The following is a 24,828-nucleotide window of genomic DNA, read 5'->3' as shown; positions in this document are numbered from 1 at the left end:
TATATTGATAGGAAATCTACTTGTGAATAAAGATTTGCAGCAGAACTGTATGCTACATAGAGATTCATAAAGGAGGGAAAAAAAGGAATTTTCCACAGGGGTACCTAAAATATGGAAACATTCTCTGGGGTGATATTTGTTTAATGACACCCTAAAATTTATAATTAGACAAAGCAATCAGTCTGCTTTTATACTAGTTTGAAAATTTCCTGGAGAATGTGACAGAACAAAAACAATTTATTTTCTAATATTTTAAAATTACATGAGAGACAATTGTTATATCACCCAAAAAAAAAAAAAAAAAAAAAAAAAGAAAGAAAGAAAGAAGCATGTCTTGGGTGTCTTGGAGCCTGTTACCTCTCTGGGTGTTAATATCAGAAAATTCCAGAATATCTTATTTCTGTTATGTGCCAGTCACTTATTAATTTTCCATGGATCATGAGGGCTACCATATTCTTCAGGCTACTTGTTCTGGCAGGAGTACGGTGAGCCTAAATGCAGAGGTTGTATGACTAGAAAAATAATTGCTTAAAAATTATTCTCTGATTGTATATGAATAATTATTTAGGTTTGGCAGGACCTCCAGAGGTGTTCTTGTTCATCTCCTTGATCAGCTCAAGCAAGCCTGGTTAGGTTGGGTTGCTCGGTGCTGTGTCCAGCTGAGTCTTGAATCCCGGCAGGATGGAGACCCCAGGGCCTCTCCGAGCATCCTGTGCAGGTGTTTGCCCATCCCTGCAGTAAATATTTACTGGTTTTGGGTGAACTAGTGAGTAGGAACAGATTGCTTCATCTTTCTGTTTTTGTCCACTGTCCCCTTTTCCTCATCTCCTGGACCTGAGCATAAACCAGAGAAGCTGCTTTCATCCTGCAACTCTTGCTGGACTGCTTTCTTCTCCTCATAGAGGAGAACACTTCTTACACTGAAAAACTTCAAAAAAATATGTAGCCTGATTGTAATTTTGTATTAGTGAGAAAGAGCATGCTTCTGGTTGATTCTGCTGCAATAATTGGCTTTCCATTTTCCATAGGAGTCTATTGCAAGGTGAAAGAAAGTCTGTGAGGCATTGGCAACAATCAGGCAACTATTTCTTTAACTTTAGAGGTAAGCTGTCGTTAAGTGTGTTGTTTGGTATTGTATTGGAAGGGAAGCGAAAGAAAACTGGAAACATTAGAATGGTGTTTAAAAAACCTGAAATTACCATGTACAAAACCATTTTCTTGTTTCTGTGGATGTCTATAACCAATAATATTTGTGCTTATCTTCTACCAGCATTAAATACCCTTTACACTTCATCCATTGGACTGCAGAACTTCCTACTTTCCCCACCTCTAGTTGGCAAATATTTTAAATAGGTGTGTCTTCCCTCTCTCACGGGCAGCAGAAAAAGTACTGTAACTATTTGTTCAGTTATGTAAGCATGATGATAGTGGATTTTATAGGAGTTAATCTGTTAATTTAGTTTTTGGTTGAGGCAAGGACAATCACACTTTTTGCCAGGACAGTATTTCCCTGAAGTTTCTCACTGTGAAAAAGCTTTATTGACTGAAGATGGGTTTTGCCTGCTTTTAAAATACTGGAGTGCCAGCCCCTGTACCTCAGTTTTAAAAACTGGGTACTCATCTATTATGGAAGACTGATAGTAGCTCTCCCCTTATTTTGGAAGGTAGGGGCGTACCAAGAGAATGAAGTATTGATTTTGTTTTTTAACATCTTAATTACTTAAATTTGTGTTATTCCAGAAATTAGGGAATATGCTGAAATCCAAATTTTAGTAAGATTTCTTTTCAGAGAAGGAACTGCATAGTATGTTACTGCACTGTGGAATGGAATCATGTACTAGGCTAAGGATGTACCAAAAGGTTAATTGCGTGTTCTCTTTTTCTGAGGCAGCTTTTTCTAGGAATAGCTGGTTTTAAGCTTTTCATTCCAATTTCTGTCAACTAGATTTCTACAATGAGCAGCCCAAAGGAGCATAAACAGGAGCTTCTGTTGTGGACTGTGCTTCCTTTTTATTTTAAAGCGTCGATTAACCCTTTTTAAAGCTTTCTTTTGATGTGACCAGACAAAGGGAGACTCATATATCCCTTTGGGATTTGCCTGCAGTAAACCCTCAAAAATCATGACCTTGGCTGTCCAAGTGACAAGGCTCTCAAGTTGTTAGAGTAGATTTAAATGAGAAGAAAGCAGGATGTCAAATGTGCGTTGGTGTAGATGTAGTGTAGCGGTACTTTGTACTTTTTGAAGCACATGGGGGTGTATCAACCACACAGGTTGTTCCTGACAGGATGGAAACCAAATCCACCAGCATACAGTGAGACACATACAGCAACATTCTCATATCTGAACATGCAAGCATTAGCATTTAATACATAAAAATGAATACAGGTTGTGCTGTTGTGCTTTTCTTTGTCTGAGGTTAGGAATATCAACAAAGTCTTCCTTGGTAACAAGGACATTCTTTGTAATGTAGATATATGTATACCTTTGCCTTTACAGTCATAACAACTTCTTGTCAAATGAACCAAAAAAAGTCCCAAGTGAGACTTTCCCATCATGATAGAACAAGAACTCAATAACTTGTTATTCAAAACCCTGTGATAGAAAACATTTCTGTCTTCAGAAATTGGGTTCTTTGCACATTTCCCTGGGAAAAAATGCACTCCAGTGATTGTTTCAATGTGTGCACTGCGTTATAAAGGGAGTTTCAGAGATACTGTACTTATCAGCTGCACATGAACAGTTTGTGGTTTGAAGAGGGAACCTGGGATGGAGAAATCCAACCTTCTGTATCCAATTTTACCCAGTGGAATATGGCATTAAACAATCCTATTGTGTTTAAAATTTCATTTTGTCTGTTGGAACGCTAGACCATATGGTTTATTTGGAGAAGCTTATGGATGGTTTGTTCATCTTTGTTTCCTTATTTTCTACTTTATATATCAGATAATATGAGGAAATATATTGTGAATATCAAAGGTAAACCTTAAAGTTCAGCATGGTGTTAAACTATACCTTAGATCATATTTATTTTATTGGAATACAGAGTTGTGACTTTTTTGTTTAGGTTGCACATTTGAACTAAAGTCAGATCGAGCTGATGTATAAAAATCAGGTAACTGAAATATTTAATTAGAAAAGGGTATGGATCTTATGTTTCACACGAACTAGTTGAAGAATTGAACAACCTTAGGAAAGATATGTGAACCAGACTTGACCCATATTTTCTGACATCAGCCCATCAGCCAGTCTTTTTGAAATTTTTAGAAAATCCTGGAAGTGGTGTTTTGGGGTGGTTTTATTTTTATTTTTTTTTCTTTTCACTGTAGCCAACAGTTATTTACTTGTCTTATTTTCTACGTTTGTTTTATACAATGGTTTACAAATGGAAAATTTTCTTAGAATATAGTATAGCTAACCTGTAGAAGTGCTTAAATTAGGCAAATATATCTGCTGTGTGAGACAGACTAGAAGGGTGTGTATCACTAGTTATTTATATATTAGATCCATATTTTGAGCATGTGGCATTGTTTCTTACTTCTGACACTTAGTGGAACAGCCTCACAAAGAAATGCCCTTTAACGATAAGATTGCAAAGTAGGAGTGAATGTGCAGAAGAGGAGTATGCCAGACTATAATAATGTTTGTAACATTCATTAAACTGTTTGTTAAGTAATATATTCAGACAGACGGGTGTTTCCCATCTTCTACATAGCTCATTATGTGTTCTAGTAAATTAAAACTAGGAAACCTTTGTTGGAGTTACAGTGCTCAAACTGGCACCTAATTCCCCCAGACAAAAGGTACAAGCCTGCAAGCCTTTCTAATTCTTTCCAGTCTTTACATTTATTGATTCTTTCGTAAACGTGTTTCATCCAATCTATTACAAACAGCACTGGTTAGAAGTGTGAAGTTTACCACGTCTGACCTAAGGCACATTAAAACCAGTAGCTGTCTGCCATACAGCCATACAGTGGGGCATCCCAGATTTACTTCCAATCACTAGAAAATCTGGACCTTTAATGGCTTGGCTGGTTTGGTTCCTGCTTTGCTTAGAGGGACTGATATGTTAATTCTTTGATCCGTCTGGTTTGGAACTGAATTTAGTTCAACTATCATTTGTATTCTAGGTTCTAAATGTTTTATTACTTGAGTTGGCTTATATAAGTAGTTTATTTTGTTTCAGGACTTCATTTTCTCTAGTCTTGAGTAATGTTTTGCATATACAGATGTACGTTTCTTACTGCAAAGTATGGATTCAATCCCTTTTTTTTCTTAACATGTCAGGTTTTTTTGCATGTCTTATTATTACAAAGTTACCAAATACTTCGTTCATAATCTCTGAATGGATAGAAAGAACAGTAAATTTTAGTCGAATGAGCACAATGCATTTTTATTATTTTCTTCATCTTATACTCTAAAACATATGTAATAAATAATTGATAGTAAACAAACACATCTTATTTTTCCCCACCATATTCATCACCAGTTTCAAAGCTTTGAAGTTCAGTAAATAATTTATGATAGTTGTTAGTGTAAGGAAATCTAACTGTACTCCTGATCCTGCTTGCTTTTTGTCCTTGTTGTTCTCAAGCATAACTTTGATTGGTAACCAAACGGAATGATAAAGAATGTATGAATAACTGATGGGATTCATTAAACAGATGAAAATTAAGTCAGCTATTTTTAATTTCAAAAAAAATTAGAAATACATAATGAAAATTTTGTGCATTTTTAAAAATTTGGTGTGAATTGCATAAGGCAATGAAGAAGTGAATGTTTTTTAATACAAAGTAGAACATGTTTTCAGCCTGCTTTTGTTCTCAGAACTTCAATCAAGGTGTGTTTTAGCCTGGTTAAATATCCTGCTGAGATCTGCTGTATTTGCTGAGAATTTAACAAAAGGTGTGAAAGTACAAAACCAAAGAAATACGTGGTTTTGGCCTTTACTGAAATGCTCCATAGAATGTTTTAATTCCTTTGTTTTCCCTTGCTTGCATGGAAAACCCAAAGATTTTGGAGAGATTTTTAAGCATTGAAGAGATTCTTTTTTTCCAGGTCATTCAAGCTCAAAAGGTTAGCTTTTATTTGTGTCCTTATAAAAGTTCTTAAATAATCCAGTAATATATTGTGAGTCTTCAAATATATTCTGAGTTATCTGAAACTTGAAATAAAGCAGAAAAAAAAATACATGACTTTAGGCAGAGAAGTAAAAATTCGGTGTAATTCTGTAACTTCCAGGTACCGGTTTATGGCATCTCCAATTTAACCCTCGAAATAGAGTGAGATCAGGACACAGCAAAGTCGTTTGAATCCATCCTCATTTGGCTGCAAAAAGCAGTGCAGTGTAAAACCTCTCGAGGACTTTTGCCAAACTGAGTGGGGAACTGTCGTAGAAGTTTGATGTACCTAAGAATTAAAAAAAAAAAAACAACAAAACAGACATTGTGTTTATTGAAATGGAGATACATGATAGTACTTGTGCTCAGAGTGATGGGGATGCATAGGAATCTCTGGCCATTCAAACTCTTTGGGCAGGCTGCAACCTGCAGGGCTTGTCTTGCTGGGTAGTTGTGCGTTTGTGAAGCCCCAAGCCTTTGTTTCTGTAAAGTGTGGTCTGGGGAGCACAGGATGTAAATGGGTTCTGTTTTGTACAGCTCCAATTACAATGAGGCATCACAGTGAAGCTTTAAAGAATATTTTCAATGCAGGGCTGAATATATATGGCACTAATGGGGATGCTGTTATTCCATGGTCTAGGGTCTTCTGAGTCTGAGGTTTAGGCTGGTTCAGGAGGCTTTCTGCTTTAAGGTGATTTATAGGTATCATGAGGCAGATGTTGTGAAAGTTACCAAGAATAGCAAGGGCCAGTTATGCCTTTCAGAAATTTATTGTCTCTCAAGGTTTCCTGTGCACCGCTGTTATTTCCCTTGAAATCAGTGCGGGACCTGCCTTGTGTTGGCAAAACCACATTAAGCTATTATTGTCATTAGTTCACTAATTTTTCTGGTGTGGCAGACGACAGAAGAAGAATGTTTTGGGAAGCTTCTGACTTTGACCAATATGGTGATAATTTCATTTGGCAGTGGCACATTACTACTTTCTCCCTAGTGAGTAGTAAAAACCTTCTCCAGAAAATGAATTTGTTAGATGATTTCAGGGACAAAAAAGAAGGGCCACCATCTTTTATAATTAAAAGAGTTAGCCTAAATATAGATGTTACCATCGACTGCTTAGTGTTGTTTGACAGTGGCAAATTGTTTCCTTTAGGGATCTGTAAATGATGTGATGAGCAAGTATTCAATCTTCACTTGGTAGCTTTAGCTGCTTCTTGAAAAGTACTTTGGTTTGGTTTTGTTCTAAAAGCTCTTCTTTTTCTTTCCTTCCGTGGTTTCTGTCATGCTTGTTTTGTCTGTTTTTTAACTGCTGTGCTGCAAAACCAGTGATAAACAGTTGATAAAGCTAGTGATGAACACCCATATTCTTCTAGAAGCTTTAAAATTGTTAAAGGATTATTAGCAAATAACATTACAAGAAATGTGTGACCACAGTGTGATCTCACGCGTGTTAATTTTTCACTGCAAGAACAACCTGTATACTCGCCTGAAGCATCTCTGGCTTCATAGATCACCTTGAAGGATTGGGGCTTGCTTTTTGTAGGGAACGTGGTTTGCAACAATACATCACCTTTGTTTCTTTGCTCCTAGAGAGAATCTGCTGACGGCAGGGCTATGATGGAACAGGCCACAGCCACCATTGACTTTTTACTTTCAGTGTCACCTTGGGACATCATGTTGGGTTTCCAAGTAATGATAATTTTATAATGGTGTTTAAGTACTTCAGGGGTTTTTTTTGTTGTCTTTTGCGGCCTCCTGGCTCTTCAGGGGCTAAGTTCATGAGTTGCACAAAATGGGTGCTAAAACGCTGTAGAAGGGGAAAAATCTCAGTCATTTTCATGGCGCCTTTTTTATTTTTAGGAGTCGGGCTTTGTGAACAATTAAAAATTATGGAAATTTTTATTAAACTGTATTCTGGTTTTGTAAACATCTGAATTTCTTGGCAAGGAAGATGAAGCAGAAAAGGTGGAGAAAAGACCACCTTCAGGGATAAAAGGAACCTTAACTAAAGGAGCAGGTTAGCAATTATGTGTGCACTGCCAATGTTCAAGATAGAATACTGCTCACACACGGAGCTCAGTTATCTGTGGAGCAAAGGAACACTTACGTAACTCCAGTACAGAGAGATCCAGTAGTAATTTTCATGACCCCTTGTAATCTTGCAAAAGGTGAGGTATTCACAAACTCAGGTTTTGGTTCTGCTTATTGAAAATCTTTGGAGTTAAGTTAATAAAACAAACTTGTGTAGCTATCAGTGAATGCCTTTGTGAACCAAATGTTCCTTTTCAGGTCACTAGAATCTCCAGTTAAACTATCAAAAGCAGTGTGCTTTATTTAAAATAATCCTTTTTGTGCAAATCTACTTGAAGGAATAGGTAATTCTGTAATTGTAAAAGATATGAAAATTGGAATCTGACAAATTTGTGCATAACCTTCCTATAAGTAGTGAACTTTGTCTTTAATGTGTATTAGTTGCTAAATCAAGTCAGATGTCTGAGGTGAGAACTGGAGAGCTGATAGCAAATATTCATAGTGGAAGCTGATAACAGCCTTAATTAAGCTGCTGCTATCTTTCCGTGACAAATTTAGAACTTCTCCATAAGTCATCTGACTTAATGCTCCATTTGCATCCAGGAGCGTTTGATTTAGATCAGTGTCTCTGTTAAGAAATCTGCAGATGTCTCTTTGATAGCCGTAGCTGTCTCTCACAGAGGAGCCTGGGAGCTTCGTTTTCCTGTGTTGCAACGTAGAGAATGAGGTGTACATTGACCTAAAGCTGACCTTCCAGCATTTAGCTTTTTCAAGATTGGCATACCCTGAGAAATGCTTATTTCTTTAATGACTAATGTTTTCTCATACCAATTCTTGAACCCAGAATTCCTTAATATTTTGTTACTGTACTTGCCTAATTTGAAGAAGCTTTACCTTGAAAAATATGACTAAAAGGATAATTTTAGAATAATTCTAGCTTTGGTGGGCATAGTCCAAGACAGCTCTATTCATGTCGTTTTAATTGCAATTAAACTGAAAGATTCTAAGATAACAAATCATGTGGTGAATTTTTTGAGTAGCAATTTAGTATTAAGTCACCAGATTGTTTGGATGAATTTGTTGTCTCTGCTGATTTTGCTTTCAGCAGTTGTACACGTTGTAGATGCCTTAATCATCACTGACTGAACTGTCCAAGACTTCTTTTTATTTTACTTCTTTTCAGGGCAGGGAAGAATAGCTTGATTTGTAAGTTAATACTTGTATGAGAATTTTTTGATTAAAAAATAAAATGTGATTTTTTTTTTTCCTGTCTAGAAATTCTGTCATTATTTCTGAACCAGACATTTTAACAGGATTCTTCTTTATAGTTAGAAGAAAGCATGGGGCAGTCCAGTGCTACTCCCTCACAGAGAGTGATAACGCACTACTCAGAAATGGTAATTCTTACAGTTTTCTAAACTTGAGATAAAGTAGATCATGAAGTTGATGTAAATTATAAAAGTCATCTGCATGTTTGTCTAGAAGTCCAGTATTCATGTATTTTGTGTGGAAACAAACACAAAACAGGAAAGCTGAGAAGTGGTGTAGGAAAAAGGAGCTGTGTGTGAGATGTAGAGGCTCTAATGCATATGGGCACTTGGAACAGGCAAAAGAAAACAAGTGTGTTCTGCTATATTCCTGCTGCCTGTACTTGTATGAGCTAACATTTTTTCCTAGATCTTTTCTGCTTTTCACTTTTTTTTTTTTTTTTTTTTAAACATGTATGCCTCTGGAGGAATTTTTAGGTTTTTTTAAGAGGACCTTGAAATTAAATTTAGTTCTTTTCATGCGTGTGTGCACTTATGCATCTCTGTTGTTCTGTGATGCTACTGATTCAGCAGTGTTTGGTAGCTTCTGAGGTGTTCGGATTTCTTAGTGTCATACCTCGGCGGCAGGAAACAGAAACCGGCCAGAAATACGAGGCAATGCGCGTAACTGTGGGGTGCTTGAACTTGCAAAAGTTGCTCTTTGGGCAATTGTCATTTGTCATGGGTGGATAGAATTTCAGTAGTTTTCTTATCTAGCAGTCATTGAGACAGTGGCCAGTTGAGTGGGATTTGTACGTGGAATGATAAACTTTTTGCAGTTACATCTCTGGACGGTTAGTATAGTTGGATAGCTATAAATTTTTATATATATTTTCAATAGTTGTATGTGTACATATAGCTATATTGATACATAGCATGTGTAGTAAATTAGCTAATAATTTGTCACAAAAGTAGCTGAAAAATACTTTTCCAAAAAACTAAGAAGCTAGTGTTTTCGCTTCTGAAGTCTATGATTATTCTGTTGTATTTGTCTGCTTGTAATCAGATTAGTTGTATTTTATGGAAATTGAAACCAAAACTGTAGCTGTTTCTCTGTGCAGGGGTATGTTACTCTGCTGAGGTACTAGGAATGTTTCTGGACAAAATAAATACTCTGTGTGAGTAGTTCTGCGTATCAGCAGGTGTAGGAGCATCAAACGGGAGGGTGCAGATCCAGAACACACGTGGAGCTTGCTTTATCTCAAGAGATTCTCTGCTTTGTGATTAGAAAGGTGACATGTGTAAGAAACTCCTACAGATGAGTGGGTATCAGTTTTGCTTTGTTGCCACGCTCCCTTCAGTTTACATACTGCCCTCTTTGCTGCAGTATTTGCAAAACACTTCACTGTAGTAGCCGTGTTTCCAAAGTGTTGCTGAGTACAGAAGCAGATGGCACCTCAGTCATTTATCCATCTTGCACTATTTATTTCTATTATTTCTCTGGAAACAGATTAATTGATGTTAAGCTGCTGCTTCTTGTCTCCTGCTTGCTCACTTTTATTTTTTAAGAGGAGAAGATAGAAATCATGTCTGGTTTCTGTTGGTGGGGTTTTTTTTGTCCTTCTAGTCATGAATATTTCAGTGCTGTAATGAGAGGTCTTTGAAAAGTTGTGGAAGGTGACGTACCAAAAGACTAAAAATTTACTTGGACAAATTAGTTTCTTCTGTTTCTAGAAGCACACATATCAAGATGATAAGAATATGTCTAAAATACAAATTAGGGTTGAAGATTTGTGTGGTTTTCTGGGGACAAGGGACACACCACCAGTGTAACTTCCTTCCCTTGCATTTTGTGCGCTTTTGGACAGTGTGGGTTTTAAAAGACTTCTGATTACTCCTCATGTGAAATAAACAGCTACTTTCCTCTCCAGCAGAAACTGTGCCAGGTAAATTTGGCACTACTTGGAGGACTCTGCTTACAAAGGTAACTATCAGCAATTCATTGCCTACACAAAAGGTTGTATCAAGTTAGGTCTTGTATGGTTTAAAACGCCACTGAATTTTTTTAAAATTGTTTTTATGAGATCATGGAAAAGACTGTAAAGTTTTTTTGTATTTGGTTGTCAATCCTTTAGCATATGATCAGAATGAAATAATTTTAACAAAATCAATTGACAGTCTGCTAAAAGAGAATACTTTGCTCTTCAGAAAACACTTTTTGAAGTACTCGACCATCATTCTGTGTGGACACATTTAATTGGATGTATTTAAATTACTGCTGATGGGCTGGAGGAATAAACTAAAGAACTCCAGCGTGGTAAGCATGCACTGACGATGACTGACATTTCACTAAAGAAAAATATGTAAGGTTAGAATAGATCCCATTACCTTAAAGCTGAGGGAGAAGGTTTAAAAAATGTAAGCAACCCTGAGGCTGAGCTGAAGTTTATCTTACAAGATCTATAAGCTAATCAGTACTGTGAAGACTTGCGCTAGAGCCGTGTGTCCTCTGTTGGAGGACTCTACTTTCTTTAACGGATAATGTGATCACACAAGAGCTATGTGGATAGATTTAATTTATATGGATCGTGAAGTGTGGAGAAGATGGTGGGGAAGAGAGGCCATTGAAATGGGTTGCTGCCCTCACCTCTGCATGATGGTCACACCTTCCCCTGCAAGTTTGTGGAAGAGGTAGAGTGAGTGGGAGAGCCAGGAAACAGTGTTGATCCACCAGTTTAAACGGTCTCCGCAGTCTTCTGATTTCAGCTAACACACTGCGTTACATTTGTGCTTCCTGCTGTTTGGAATGCCTAGCTGGTGGTGTTACAGAGGAAGGTAAAGCTGCCCATTAGCTGAGCTGTTACTCAGACATGTGCGTGGTGCTCCAGTTCCCAGACAGATGCAGTAATCTGGGGTAAGGAAAACACATTTTGGGAAAGGTGGCTGCATATTTTGTTTGGATATTGCAAACAGTGTTAATTTCACCGTGGGTTTATGTGAATGAGACTACATTTTATTACTTTTTTTACTGTCTTTCTTCAAACCCAAATCCTGGTCTGAAAGAGGCAAGGGCACAATCCTGGACTGGTTGCCCATAGCACAGTAAATGGTGAGGAAGAGGGTGGGACTGTGCGAGTTGTGTCTGCCTCTGGGAAACCGAGATTCTTTCTCATATCTGATACGCAAAGAGCTGTGAATCCCAGAATAATATTACTCATAAATTGCCCTACATTAATTTCTATTCCAATTCTGTGTAGCACATGTAAGTGAAAATCTTGGAAATAACGTTTGCTAAATCATGTGGTAAATGGTCTTGTTGATGACTGCAGAGTTGCTCTGGGGTTGGAGCTATTAAGCACTTATTATGGGAATCCAACAGGGCAAATTAAGAGAAACCTGTGTGTGTGCTTGTTATTTTAGGACTTTAATGCTTTCTTCTGAGAGACCTCATGTAGGACCCCATGACCTAAAAAGACTTGATATCTTTTAGTCAGAGTTTAAGTCTTGAAATCTCAGCTACTGACCTATAAACAATGGAAACAATCACCTTCAAGGGAGGGTTTAGTGTTGTTATTCTTTAATGCTAAAAAGCTGAATATTGCAGTTAATAGTACCTGTAAAGTAGCTTTTTAGCATTCTGCCTAGTTGTATGTGGTATTTTCACTTATAACTGCATCTTTTTTGTAAATTGGGAAGGATAATTTAAGTTTCATTGTAAGTAACTGACGAGTGGGTTTCTTACTTGTTTGTAACACCACTGAAAGCATTTCTTTAATTTGGGAGTGCTCAGATGCAGTGGTTGTAACATAAATCTATACATGTGTGTTCCTTGGAAATACTATTCCAAGTACACAAAACCATTGTGCATGGTAGAATTTTCCATTGTAATAAATTCTATCATAAAAGAACTAATGCAGGGTATTTTTTGCAGGTTTTAACTGTTACATTTCAAGGCTTAAATGTGAAATCCATTTAAAACAAGTATTGCTCCTGTTTATAATGCTTGCTGGATACCTCCCCAGATGCAGGATTTTAGAGATTTAACAATTTTTAATGCCAGTATATGAATGTATCCTTTTACATAAATTTCAAATTTCACTTTGGAACAGGTGAATCATCTCTGTCACTATTTCTTTTTCTAACTTCACCCAGCTTTCTCTGGAATATTACCTGTTTGAAAAACTGCCATAGTCTTCTAATGCCATGTTTGCCAGGATCAGAAGCATTTTCAGTAACGTTCGTGAGCAGCATTACTGACAGATCTTGAGTTCCAGCTGAATCAGTTAAGTCTTTTGATGGCATAATTATTTTGCCAGCCATCACTCTTGTAACAGTGAACTCCCCTTTGAGGAAAAATGGGGTCATTCATCTTTTGTAAGATTCATACATGAGCTTTATCACTATAGTAATAAAATTCATTGCTTGGTTGGAAACCACAAAGGACTCATACCACTGGAAATTGTAACCACACTTACATACATTGCCATGTGCACAGTTAGGTTGCTGTTAGAGTAAGCACATCATAATGCATCCCTGTAAGTAAACAGGGAATAATGTGTGTTTTGGATTAATTTATGGAATGTTGGACAGTTAGAACAAAATTTTAAAAGTATCTGAAACAATATTCTGTCCTTCCTGCTTTATCTCAGATTCCTTTGGTAAGGTTGTTAAACCTTTTTTTTTTTTTAACTTACTGTATGCATTTACAGCTAATATTCTAGGACCCTATGTTGTCTTTAAACAGCATTTTCCCACCATCCTTGCCTGTTTGTTTATAAGGCTCTGTAATCTGCAATTTGCATAGGCAGTGGTTAGATGCCTTCTCTGTAAACTGTATTCTAACCATGTATATTCACCAGTATTCACTTTTTTTTTTCATTTTCATCTCTGTGTTTTGTTTGAAATAAAGTTAAAAGTATCCAAAATTATTCTTATGTATGGTTACAGAACGATTTAATAATTCCAGCATGTAGTATAGGGTCTGACTGACTGCATTGCCATTAAGGAATTATCTTCATTCAGTAATATTCTGGGAAGTTCCTAACACTGTGAATGTATGTGTTGGGCTGGGAACTGTAGTAGCTTTGCTTTGGTGCATCTGCTTGCGTTGCTACTGTGTATAATTGTCACCAAGCACAGGGGAGAGGCATAGAGGTCAGGCAGTGGTACTGCTTTACCTGCAGCTGCCAACCTGCCCAGGTCTGTCTGCTACACAAACCAGTGTCCTCATGGCTTGCAAATGACACTGCCTGTAAAGCCTCACAGTGCAGACAGATGAAAAGAATAAATGAAGTCTAAAAAAGGTGTGTCTAGTTTTTTTTTCAGGCTTTTTTTTTCCACAGTGCCAAGCACTTTGGTTTGCTTTTCCTTAAATACAAACACAAGTTTGTATTTAAGGAAAAAGGTGCATAGCATTTTGGAGGTGGCATGCAGGGATGCCTGGTAACAGCAGTATAGAACTTTCCACTCCAGACGACTCCTGAAAGGAATTTCAGACTTCTGTTTGCAAAGGCTGCAATAGGAAGGATGAGTGAATTGGCTGAAGCTGAAACAATTTCCTTTGTTGTGTGAGTACATGAAAAGTACTTTTAAAAAGGAGATTGTTAATGAGTCCATTGTTGTTGATGTAACACATTGAGCTTCTGTTAGGCTCATCTTTTTTAAAAAAATCAAGGCAGTTGAACACATGCATCCAGTGTGCATTGAATGCTAAAGCAAATTCAAGTCATTGACTGCCCTTCTTAATGAAGAAAGTGGTGGTGGTGGGGAAGCATAACACATTGCCTTTAATGAAATTAAGTTTGCACACAATCCCAAGCATGCTAATATGTCTAGGTGATACCCGTCTCCTTAATATCAAAATTTCTATTATTTTAAGAGCTATAGGTATCTAAAGCGAAACAGTAAAATTAATTTTGTTCACCTTCATTTTTATCTGTTTGTTTTCCATCGGTTTCCCTCTTGGATAGAAGGTGATTTGTCAAGAACCTGTTACTCTTATAAGTGGATCTTCTACTAAGGTTTTTAAAGCATCCCTAAGATCCTAATAAGTAGTGGGAAAAGGAGAAAGCTTCTATTCCTGCAGACTACAGCTGAAGAGTATTTCTGAATGTTGTGTAACAAATCACTGCAAGTTATTCTGTACAAATGATGAAACTGGATAAAATACCATATGGTGCTGCACAGTACTTCAAAGAATTATTTCAATATTTTGAATGGGCTAAAATATCACATGCAGATTTATTCAGTCTGATTGGGACTTCACACTTGTACTGTTGTAAAGGAGGATATCTGTGCAAGCTAAGTTGTGGGCAGGGGAGGTGGCATCAGACTATAGTACAATATAAACTAGATGAGAAATAACTTTTCCTAAAATACATAGCAAACATGATCATCTGGCATGCTGTTAGCAGCAGCACAGTAGGTTTTATGGTGCTTTTGTAATTTGGACGCTGATTTGGAGTCTAATTGGATTCCTGGGCAACACTCAATGCTAACATTCTTAAGTTGTGTAAAGACTATTTGAAATAATGGGATTGATATTAACCTTTTAAAGTTTCCTTTTAAAAAATCTGTTTGAAAAGATTAAAAAAATAAGCTACAGTAGAATTAGAGATTTCAGGAAATACTACTCTTGTATAGACTATAGGCATTCATTCTAATTGGCTCTGTAGAGGATAAAATAAATTTGTTTTGGTCTTTTTTCCTGACCTCCAATTACAGGTGTAAACTAAAGGGTTAAAAAACTTCCAATTCAACTCGGAAAAAACAGCTGGCTTGAAATTCAGCCAAAAAATTGTTGTTTAGGAAGTCAATAAATACTTACAGAAAAAAAAAAAAATCAGGGAGGCATAGTATATTCAATGATTTTGTGTTTCAGGGAGGAGATGCTGATACAGGTGCACTGAGTACTTCTACTTTTGGGAAGAATCAAAAATAAAAGGTGTATTTGCCTCTTTTTAAATTATAACTCACATTTGTGAGGTTGGTGTTCTGTTGTTATTTATGCAAAAGTAAGGCAGGGGTGCACTGTTTTCTTTTGTCCTTGCCTGTGCTTATATAAAACAAATCAAGGCTGGTTCAGAAAACTGTGCAGAGCAAATATTAACCTTAAGCTCCTTTTATTTCCTTCAGTATTGTTACTTCTTTCTGAAACTGCACCTTGCAATCATTAAAATGTTAGTGCAAAAGAGGAATTCTGTGGACATGACAAAGGGGATGGACTTTGATTTAAATTGTTACAAAATTTCATTAACTTCATTAGACTCTGTGGTACTTGTAAGTCTCATCAGTGTGTGGCTGAAAGGATGCGGTGATCTGTCAGGTAATCTCATGTCTTCTTCATATTGATTCTGTTTGATGCCAGGCTGTGGAAAATGTACAAATGTTGGGCTGAAAACGCAACAGGAAAGACAGCCCACAAGTGATGGGGTGCAAAACTTTTCCCTGGCATAGGCCTAATAATGATATTAATGTTTGCCTTTTTAAAAATTAATATTAAAAGGAACATCTTTTACAAAGGAATAGCTGCTGGCTAGACTGGTTTTTCACATATGAACTCAGAAGCAGTTAATCATCTTTTAAGAGATTTAGAAGACATTTGTGAGTCTGATCTACAGGTCATCATACAATGTGAACTGAGAATTCCAGTGGGAGCAGTATTTCCCAAAGCACTGGGAAATACTTGGAGAAAGGAGAAATACGTTCAATGTGGTCTCAGGGGAGCTGAGAAATTCCCTCAGGACAGGAGAAAGCTATGTTAAGAAAAGCTTGGATATGCAAAATAGCTTTGGCTTGAGCAGGTTGTTCTTGCTATTGAGGAAACTGAGGCAGGGAAATGTGTGTGCCTTTACAGTTTTGTTTCCATGTACATATGTTTGGTTTACCATTATCTGAAGTTAAACCCCAAATCTGGAATCACTGTGTTCTGGTGCTTTTTACTCATTTTCCTCGTGGTATGACTGATTAATCTAGAATGCCTTCAAGTTTTGGAGCCCTGTGGAGCACTGCACACACACTGAACAGGATTTCATGTGGTCAGACTCTTACTAGGAGGCTTAATCATGTCTACTGCAATGCCTAATTTAAGGGAAGATTTGGAACGTTTGCCAGTGTGGACAAGGAGAGGGACTGTGCCAAAGTCTCTTCAGAGCCTTAAGCTGCTGGGACCTGCAGTCCTTTCTTGTTAACCCTGTCAAAATAGTGCATCTCTATTAGTTCACTGGAAGATATTCCATCTGACTTTTAATCAGTAATCACCTTTTCAGTGTAGTGTATAATTTTTTCTTTTCTTTTTTTTTCTTGTTTGGGAAACTCATAATTCAGGTCATGAATGTATATTTTGTAGTTCCATCAGCTCTTGTTAGTGTCTCATTAAGGGGTTCTTCAATGTGTGGTATGGTAAATTGGGGAATAATTACAGTTGTAGGGGTATTCTTCAGGTCATCTAGTTCAGCCCCTTGCTCAAAGCAGGGCTTCCTTCAAAGTGGAGTCAGGTAGTTGAGGGTGTTGTTAAGTCAAGCTCAGAAAATCCCCAAGGATGAAGATTTCACAGCCTCTCTTGGCAGGCAGTTCCAGCCTTTAACCATTCTCATTACGAAGCTGCGGGAAGGGGTTTGCAGTGTATTTTGCAGAGTTTGGATTCTGATGCTGACTTGGGTGTCTCATTTTTTACTTCTCTGTGAGATGCAGATTAATTGAACATACCAAGCCTGTTTGTTTTTGATCTAAAGCTTTTAACTAATGCCCTCTAAGACTACTGAATTGCTTTTAAATCAGTGTTGGGATTTTACTTGTTGGCATCTGTTTTGATATATTAGAGCTGCGACGGAGTGTTCTGTAACTCATGAGATGTTTAGTTCTGTTGCCTTATAACGCAATTCACATACATTTATGTTTTGTTTCTCCAGTGTGTAATGGGAATCCACATTCTTGGCTAATGCTTAGGTGAGGAGCTTGCATCTATCTGGTTTTTGCACCTATCTCTATAAAGGGCTATTATTTTCACCTTTCTTCAGAGAAAACAGAACTATTGTAATGTGTGCATCAAGCTGCATACCTTGAGAATCATATTATTCTCAAGAGAATATATACTCTATAGAATACAGGGTCTGAAAGTAGTTGATAATCTCAGTAAAACATGAAATTGCTGTCATGTGTGTTCTTGAAGGGAAAGTAAAAGTGGGAAGGTATAGGGTTTTTCTGACGTAACCCTCTAGCTAATCAGGAGTTTCTAAAATTACAAAGGTCATTGAAGATAAAGTTATCCAAAAGGTTTTATCACTTTTCATGTCTCTGAAAATTATTTTTCTTTCTGTATGAACACTATTATCTTTTGAAGAAAGGGACTTGACTGCAGTGCTAATGAAGTGTAAAGAACTAAACCTGTCACTGCTGCAAATGGTATTTTCAGGAACAAGAAGTTTACTTGATACCTCATAGCAAAAGTTTTTGGAAGTCTAAGGTGCTGTCCGTGTGATTTACGATGAAAGCGTTGAGAGAGGAGGTGTTTATGTAGTCTGTCTGGTATGTCTTTTCCAGAATATATCTTTGGGTATTTACTTTGGGAACATATTTTTAAAGCAAAACCAGTGTGTTTAGTATACTTCCCTGACTCAGGGGAACTCGCAACCGGTGAATTACACCAGTCACTCCAAACGTGTCAGAAAAACCCATCCATGTGCTGTACTCTGCAGGTTTTGAACACATGACTGAGAAACTGTTTTAAAAATATTGTAAGAAATATTCTAACATTACTGTTACTAACTTTATATATTTTTAGAGAAAATTTTGTGGTTTATTTTTCTAAGACTTTTTTTTTTTAAGATCCCTTAATACTTTCTAATAAGAAGTAGAAATTAAGTCTTCTCTGTAATACAAACCTAGAAGTTGGAAGGGATAGTGATGTAGTGAAATATTACAGCACTTCTGTTCACCTAAGGTTAACTTGGTAGGTCACTGGATCACCATTGCAAGGGACAAAGCAAACAACAGCTATGTACCTGCTACACTTACATTTTTATGTTGGTCTCTGACCCTGTTAAAAGCCACTTGAACTTAAAGTGCTTGAACTCAAATGCAAAGCACGGACCTTGCCTTAGAAAATGGGAGCACAGCCCCTATTCTGAGTTTCAGTAATAAACTCTTGTCATGAGACAAGGGTTAAGACCCTATTTCTACTAGGTGGGAATCAGGCATTTGGACTTTAGAGAATCCCTGGATACACCCTTCTGGTATCTGCAGGACCCTGTGTGTTTGTAACAATCCTGCTGCTAATCTATTGATTTTATTTTATTTTATTTTATTTTATTTTTTTTTTTTGGTCAAATACATAAGTATCTGTCTGTTCATACATAGTGTTAAAGGGAAATCTAGTAGATGAAGGACTCCAACGAGCTATGTGAGTCCAGGCTGAGAAAGGTGGAATATGGGTTGTTAACAAAACCGGTTGATCATTTTAAGATTTAGCTGTATGAAAAAATTTTCCTTTAGATAGTCATAGTAAGTACACTATTACCTAAACTTTTACTAAATACTTAATTGAATCTGAAATGCTGAATAGAAATACTTTTCCCTGATAATATAGTAATATTTGTATCTTAAAGGATATGCAAGTAAGTCCTCAATTTATGCATTATTTTGGTTTTATAATGATGTTTCTTAAAAATATGAATAGGTGTGCTGATCTTGCATCCAAGGCTCTTCTATATTCATCTTCCTTACTTAGCCATCTAAAGCTAGGGAAAATACTTTACTGTTGTGTTCACAGTCATTTGTTATCGGTTGTTAAAATGCTGCATAGTCATTTGTTATAGGGTTAAAATCTTGTTTGGCCATTTGTTTTGTAGAGTTAAGATATTGACTGCAATATAAGAAATTGAACTCTACTTGGATTATTAATATCCCTCCCAACTGATGTCTCAAGTGAGAGCATTGTCACTTAAAAGTAGTGGGTTGCTTTAGCAATATCTGCTTGTCATGAACTCATAGCTATAATAGAATTGTATATAATGGATAAGATCAGAAATTTGGGTAGGGAGTTGATAGCTATATTTTACTTTCTGGTTATGCTGCCCTTTCCTTCTTCGAAGACACATGTGCTTTGATATATATTACAGATACACATTCTCAAGTGGCAATTAAGTTATGTTTTCTTTTTGTGTGTAAAAAGTAATAAATTCCCAAGTGGAGATTCACTTGGCAGTGTGGGAGGGAGAAAGTGGAGTCCTAGCTCTACATTTACTTCACCTTACTCCATCTCCTTGCCCCCTGTTCTTCAGCCATGGCATTGGCAACTTGCCCTCCAGTTTGCTGCTGTGACTTGTCTGCAGCTCCAGCCCTGTGTGGTGGCTGAGCTCAGCACATTACATCCCACCTTCCATCTCTTCAGTCAAGTACCTCTGTTTCCTTGTCTTCAAAATCTGTTATGGCTTAACAGTACAATAAATCAATCAATGGAGTATCCAATACCCCAGTACAAGATCAAAATACATTTCTGAGTCAATAGCAATTCACTCCTCTGGGTTTGTTGGTGTTTTGGGTTTTTTTTGTCACTTCCCAGAAGCAGTTTTATGTTGACATGCATGTCTCTTATCCATAGCATTTTGACCTGGTGCAGGAGAGGATTGTCTTGCTTGCACTTGGCTAAGCTCACTCTGGCTGCTTTGGCAGGTGTAGCAGTCATTTTTGTTGCAGTCAAATTTGTACCGTTAGATGATAGAGCCGTGCTCTTCTCTGCTGCCACTGTTCAGAGAATCACTGCCTTGTTAGCCTAGTAAACATTTTTAGTTTGAGTGCTGGCAGCTTATTGTGTCAACTATTGACAGAGGTAAATTCCCCTCTGTATTAATGCAGCAGGAAAATGCCCAAGCAGGCATTTTTCTACATTCTTTTTACAGCCACCAGCAAAGGCTACAAACTGAGCCTTTTGGGTGTGATTCTGTGGAGTTGGTCTTAGAATTTCTGAAGTGATCAGAAGTTACAAATTCTAAAAACAAATACCTAGATAGACTAAATAAGAGGTATTGTAAAGAATTTAAAAATACCTATTTCTGAAAAAGTGTAGAATTGATAGCAAACTGTTTTATGACTTTTCTGTACACCATGTGGTTAATGGAAGTCAGTCAGCTTCTGGTTGAACATATCCATTATATGTTCTCTTGGGACATTCTCATTTCCTTATGTATTACAAGGGTGACAGAGGCATGTGGCTTTAGTGTTTAGGGAAAGAGCCTGTTTTAAAATTTTGCAGAGGGAATTCAAATTGGCATTGTCCAGAAGGTTTGGTTTGTTGTTGGGGTGTTGGGTTTTTTGGTTGGTTTGTGGGTTTTTGTTTCATTTTTGTTTCTTCATTTCCCTCCTCTTGCCCTTCCCCCCACACTTATTTCTCTCTTTGTGCCTGTGTCTAATTGAAAAATACTGTGCAATCATTTACTGAAGTATTCCGTTTCTGTGAATCACTAAATTCCCTTACTTGTGTCATATACTAAATGGCATAATTACAGAATTGATCCAGAAGGAAATGCCTTTGCTTTTGGAGACTTCCTTTAAATTTTCAGTCTCTGATGTAAAGATTGGCATTAGTGGTCAAGCTGAATAGACTTAGAGGATACCTCCTAAGAAATGAAACCTCTCCTAGACTGAAAACTGCCTTAAAATCACTACTTCATTTCTGTTATTTGTGTATAGCTGTTTATAACGGCATTAATTTTTAAATTTCCTAAATACTATATATAATAAATTTAGATATCAAAATCAAATGCAATAGGCACACAAAATTTAGGAAGTGAGAAAATGAGAGTGATGCTGGCAGATACAACCTTGCTACTGTTTTCCTGTGGTATCAGTCATACACTCTGTAGCAAACACGCATTTAAAGATTGCATCAAAATGCATGAAACTAAAAGAACATTTCTCAGTTTATGTATTAATGTTTAGATTTAAATGGGAAATCTCACTTGCCATCATACACATTTCATTCCGTAATTTTTTTAACAGTCACCATGCAACATGGATAATGTCATTTTTAATTGTGGGGTTTTGACTCTTTAATTCTTCTCCATTGCAGGAGAGTCTGCCTTACAAAGTGCAGAAATGTTTAACAAACACCTGGAAAAGGATGACAAGTTTAGGTTTAGGAGACAGATGTGTTTGAGAGATCTGGTTGAGTCTGCTCCTTTTTTCAGTAGTTTGGATGACCTCTGGTCATTACTTAAAGGGCTCCAAAACTGGGTTGGCAGCACCAAATGTCAGACTGACAGGCTGTTGCCTCCAAGAAAATCCTGATTGCTGCAGGTGTTTAACCCAAGATACAAAGAAGGTTGCTCTTTCCAGTAGTGCCGACTTCATACTTGTGTTTTAAAAAGCATAATCTCACTCCTGTCCCTGTGGCTGTGTTCTTGCACTGTTGATTGATTTGGGATCCTGTCCTGTATCTTTAAGGAGCTCTGGTAGTGTTTGTGAACTATGACAAATTTTACTGACCAAGGCATGAAAATAATCAAGGTTTCTGACATGTTGTATGGAAATTAGCCCTGAAACAGCAGATCTGAAGAAAGAAAAGATATTTCTGTAGCTTGCATTCAGAGTTTCAAAGTCAATCTTAGCCCAGTGGATCTATCTTTAAAAAGCTGCCTTTTTAATTTGCTGTGACACCTGGTAGGCCACCAACACCCCAGGTATTCCCCTGGTGTGCTGTTCCACTTTGTTCTGTCACTGCAGGAGCAGATTCTAGCCCTCAAGTTGGCAGAGGATCACCTTCAGGAACAAATGGGAGTCATGTACAGCTGCAATAATGACTTCTGTGTCACTTATGCTGTTACCTTTAGTTTTGACATTTAGCTGGTGGGAAAATGAATCTGCTTAAGTAAGAGTCTTCCCTGCCATAAAATATTTGGTTTTCTGCCATAAATTAAAAGTAGTTCATAAGGAATAAGTATCTTAGCTCTAGCCAGTTGGACCCCTTGTTGCTATTGGTCTGACGGTGTAATAACTCTGGCACCTTCTGTGAGCTAGTAAAAATAACGAATGTCCCTTTATGTGAAGACTTTTCAGTTTATTGAGAAATTTCTAGGAACGCGATCAAGTTCCATTGTTTCAACATATTTTAGTAGTATATATCACTGAAAAATTTTTCAGTATGATTTTTTAGTTCCACTGCACAGTATCTTACTAATGTGTTTGCTTTCTAATGGATAGTTTTGGTTGGAAATCTGTGGAAAAAAAGCACTGTTCCTCTGACTGAAACATTTTAGAACAGCTAGTTCTACTATACCTTTAAAAGAGGTAATTTAAGAAAACTAACTTTTGTAGTGTTCTTTCTCATGGAAGTATGCTTAAAGATAAGTATCAAGGGTAAATAGAATATGGTACAGAAAAAAATAATCTTAGAACTGAGAATTCTGTTCTTTCTTGGCATTATGTAAACCAGTTTCACCAGTAGCAAAACTACTCTGACCATCTAAGCCAGTCTGACCAAGAGCAGGACTACTCCCATAGCCATTGCTGCTAAACTGTTCAGGTCCTTGCAGCTAGATCATTTACTGACCCTTCTCTTCATGTGATTTCTCCTGGGATCAGAGGCAGCCCTGCCATGCTGAGCGTTTCCCAAGCGCAGGAGGACTGAGCGAGAGACAGACTTATCTTAGATTGACGACTAGATTGATGGTAAGCAGCGCAGAAGGTTCAAGCCTCATGCTAGCATAAAATCATTTGACTGATAGAAATATTTGCTTATAAATTGAAAGAGTAGGTAATAATAGTGGTTTTTTATGATTACATTACATGATATTTTGTGATTACACAGACTAATAGCTAGCAGATGGCAGAGTATACATTTTACTTGTTTACCAAGTTGATGGATGGCAGTGATTGAAAAACATTTTTTTCCTTGTTGCATTACTCTAAAAGCTTGTAGTGGACAGGCAATTTACGATATGAGTCAACAATAATTTGTATCTGCTCTAGATTTTGGGGGGCATCAGTTATTCTCTTTATTTTATTTGACTTCTTTCAATGCTATTTTCTTCTTAGAGGAATGGGGAAAAAAATGAAATCTGCTTTGAAAGCCAGGTCTTTAAAGGGATGCATTTGTGCTTACAGTCTACATATACAAGTAGTATCTATTTGTATGAAGGATAAATGGTGGGAGGTTTTCTCCGCTGTTCTATTTCAATGTTTATCATATTACTTGGACGTTTTGATGAAGAGAGATATGCTCTGTCTTTTGTTTAGGCACCTCAGCACAAATCTACATTGCTATATTGCTTGCTACCAAGAGAGTTAAAACTATCCAGTCACAATAATAATTGCAGTGGTTTTCATCCCTTCTTTTTAATTGGTATTGACTTACTCATATTATCTATGTGTATGCTTTAGATGTATCTCGTCTTCAAGTGTTGTTTTTTGGTTTTCTTCCTTAGGTGCAATGACTTGGGAGTACTGCGTAACTGTGGAGTTGTTTCATGAGTAGTAGACCTAAAACCTGACTTTCTTTCTAGGCTCATTCCCTATGTATTTTAGTCCCCACTGTCAGGTGTCCTAGCTCCCTGCCGTGTTCCTCAAGTGTGCCATTCATTTTAGTCTCTCTCAATGGTTTTTGGGTGTTAGGAACGTCATGCTTGTGGTTTCGGCAAATAGAACGTGAATTTTGATTAGCAGTAGATTGCCTTTTCTTTGAGGGAAAAGGGGCGAAGCTGTGGTCACTCTTTCTTGAAGAGTCACTCTTGGGTCCTGTTTTTTCTGTAAGGTTTCTAACTTCTGTGAAATTCGTATCTGAGACATCTAGTATCTTGCAAAATTTGATAGGACTTGGACAACATGGTTCAAATTTTATGATTTTGTGTTTAGTCGTCTCATAATAACTTTTTTTTTTTCTGGAAAAATTGAGCAAAACACTCAGATGGAGGCAGAATGTCATTTCTGCTTCAAGAATCCAGTAAGACCATGGATTTTTTTCCCCTGGTAAAAGAGGAAGGGAAATCATTGCAAGAATTACTGTGACTGGTCAGGATAAAAGGTAAAACATAACTTGAGATACTATTTTCAGATAACAAAACTTCTGCCTTTCAGCCAGAGTACGCTTCATAATGTATATGCCTATTTGTAACAGAAATGTTGAGTCTGTTTAAAACTGTGCCTTGAATTCCCTTTATGAATTTACTCACATGGTAAGACCTGAAAATACATTATTATTACTATTTTCAGTTTTTTATCAAACATGGATAGATCTATGTTGAGCCTCTGTAATTCTGCCTTATGACTACTGTCTCTCAAAGGGTTTTCATTACTCCAGACTGCTAGTGGCCTTTCAGCAGGAGGAAGCCTACAATATTGTCTTATCTTATGTAAGGGGGGGGTGGGGGGGTGGGGAACTATTCAGATAGTTGCTTGTTTAGTGAGCTTGTTTGTTGTAGACCCTATTCCCAAGGTACTGTTT

The 24,828-nt window shown here is 37.1% G+C and overlaps 1 protein-coding gene across 1 annotated transcript in view; it reads left to right on the top strand.

The window, feature by feature from the left end:
• Positions 1 to 24,828, top strand: part of TENM3 (teneurin transmembrane protein 3) — a 379,052-nt gene that overhangs the window by 1,181 nt on the left and 353,043 nt on the right. The window contains exon 2 of the mRNA XM_066185929.1: positions 1,029 to 1,102. The gene's annotated coding sequence lies outside the window, so the exon portion shown is untranslated. The remainder of the gene's footprint in view (positions 1 to 1,028; positions 1,103 to 24,828) is intronic.

This window comes from Chamaea fasciata, unplaced genomic scaffold (assembly GCF_029207755.1).
Source record: "Chamaea fasciata isolate MVZ Bird 193981 ecotype frontalis unplaced genomic scaffold, bChaFas1.0.hap1 SCAF_6, whole genome shotgun sequence".
NCBI lineage: Eukaryota > Metazoa > Chordata > Aves > Passeriformes > Sylviidae > Chamaea > Chamaea fasciata.
Note: the sequence above shows the minus strand (reverse complement) of the source record. Positions and strands in the feature narration are given on the sequence as shown.